The sequence below is a fragment of the Penaeus vannamei genome, chromosome 28 (genome assembly GCF_042767895.1).
Source record: "Penaeus vannamei isolate JL-2024 chromosome 28, ASM4276789v1, whole genome shotgun sequence".
NCBI lineage: Eukaryota > Metazoa > Arthropoda > Malacostraca > Decapoda > Penaeidae > Penaeus > Penaeus vannamei.
In genome coordinates, this window is record NC_091576.1 from 24,191,824 (window position 1) to 24,194,323 (window position 2,500).

The 2,500-nt window shown below is 45.4% G+C and overlaps 1 protein-coding gene across 6 annotated transcripts in view; it reads left to right on the forward strand.

Annotated features, from left to right (window-relative positions):
- Syt7 (Synaptotagmin 7) overlaps positions 1 to 2,500 on the forward strand; it is a 722,943-nt gene that overhangs the window by 166,565 nt on the left and 553,878 nt on the right. The window lies entirely within an intron of this gene.

A 2,500-nucleotide genomic window follows, 5' to 3' on the forward strand; every position in this document is an offset into this window, starting at 1 on the left:
AAAAGGAGGAAGGGGAAGGAGAGCCTCCACATTTACACTGACCCACTCCAGTATTGTGAGAGTCTAGAAGCTTCTACGAGACACTTTCTCTCTTTCTTTATTGATTCATGGCTCGGTCGTCTTTTGCAGGTGACCGGCAGTATAACAGTTTTTTTTTTTTTTTTTTTTTTTTTTTAAGAAATTATTTGCCTCAGTGGTTGAGGGATTTGAACTAGTTAGTGTCAAACACACACATAGGAAAGATATGTACAGAGAGAGAGAAATAAAAAAAACGCACACGCACGCATTCATGTATTTATATTCATATGCGTGTGTATGTATAGACGCATACATGAATGTATTTATGTATGTATGTATATTTGTGTGTATGTATGTCTGTATGAATGTATGTATTTTTGATTGTATGTATATATGTATATATCTATGTCTGTATGTATGTATATATGTATTTATGTATGTATGTATGTATGTATGTATTTATGTATGTATGTTTGTATGTATGTATATAATCATATATGCATAACACAATTATACATACACACATACATACCTGCAAAGTACCTAACTCCCATATGTCATGCTGCAAACTACACCAATCAGAATCTTACCACAATAATGATACAACCTGCTTCCCTTTCCACAACTTGCTTCCTTTTTTCACAACCTGCTTCCCTTTTTCCACAACCCGCTTCCTTTTTCCACAACCCGCTTCCCTTTCCACAACCCGCTTCCCTTTCCACAACCCGCTTCCCTTTCCACAACCCGCTTTCCTTTCCACAACCCGCTTCCTTTTTTCACAACCCGTTTCCCTTTCCACAACCCGCTTCCCTTTCCACAACCCGCTTCCCTTTCCACAACCCGCTTCCCTTTCCACAACCCGCTTTCCTTTCCACAACCCGCTTCCTTTTTTCACAACCCGTTTCCCTTTCCACAACCCGCTTCCTCTTTCCACAACCCGCTTCCCTTTCCACAACCCGCTTTCCTTTCCACAACCCGCTTCCTTTTTTCACAACCCGTTTCCCTTTCCACAACCCGCTTCCCTTTCCACAACCCGCTTCCCTTTCCACAACCCGCTTCCCTTTCCACAACCCGCTTTCCTTTCCACAACCCGCTTCCTTTTTTCACAACCCGTTTCCCTTTCCACAACCCGCTTCCCTTTCCACAACCCGCTTCCCTTTCCACAACCCGCTTCCCTTTCCACTACCCGCTTTCCTTTCCACATCCCGCTTCCTTTTTTCACAACCCGTTTCCCTTTCCACAACCCGCTTCCTCTTTCCACATCACGCTTCCCTTTCCTCAACCCGCTTCCCTTTCCACAACCCGCTTTCCTTTCCACAACCCGCTTCCTTTTTTCACAACCCGTTTCCCTTTCCACAACCCGCTTCCTCTTTCCACAACCCGCTTCCCTTTCCACAACCCGCTTTCCTTTCCACAACCCGCTTCCTTTTTTCACAACCCGCTTCCCTTTCCACAACCCGCTTCCCTTTCCACAACCCGCTTCCCTTTCCACAACCCGCTTCCTCTTTCCACAACCCGCTTCCCTTTCCACAACCCGCTTCCTCTTTCCACACTCCAATATCCACCCTCACTTCCTTCCCTCCGGCGTCAACCCCCTGAGGATTTTCTTCCTTTCTCCAAGTGACCAAAACAATTCCAGAGAGACAGACAGACACACACAAGCGAGCCAAGTGACCAAAACAATTCCAGAGAGACAGACAGACACACACAAGCGAGCCAAGTGACCAAAACAATTCCAGAGAGACAGACAGACACACACACAAGCGAGCCAAGTGACCAAAACAATTCCAGAGAGACAGACAGACACACACAAGCGAGCCAAGTGACCAAAACAATTCCAGAGAGACAGACAGACACACACAAGCGAGCCAAGTGACCAAAACAATTCCAGAGAGACAGACAGACACACACAAGCGAGCCAAGTGACCAAAACAATTCCAGAGAGACAGACAGACACACACAAGCGAGCCAAGTGACCAAAACAATTCCAGAGAGACAGACAGACACACACACAAGCGAGCCAGATACAGGATCCATTACCGGCGCCAGGGTTAATGGGGGGGATACTCACAGAAACCTATTGGCGCCTAATTGGTCGTGCGGTTATGTCAGATGCAGGCCAGGTGGACCCTCTCCCCGTCCGTGTCTTCCTTCTTTGTTTCTCTCCTTTTTTCTTCTCTTTCTTCTTCTTCTTTGTCTTATCTGTTTGTTCTTTGTATGTTTTTTTTTTTTTTTTGTCATTTAGGTCTTTTTTTCTTTTATTCTTGGTGTTGTTCTTGTCTGCTTTCTCCTTCAAATCTTCGTTTCCTTATTCTTCTGTATCTTTAGCTTCTTCTTCTTCTTCCTCCTCCTCCTTTTTCCTGATTTTAATCACTCTCACCTTTCCGCACCCTACTTCTCCTCTCCTTCGCCTCTCTTTATCCTTCTCCTCCTCCTTTCATCCTCCTCTTCCTCCTGCTCCTTCTCCTCCTCGTCATCTTTA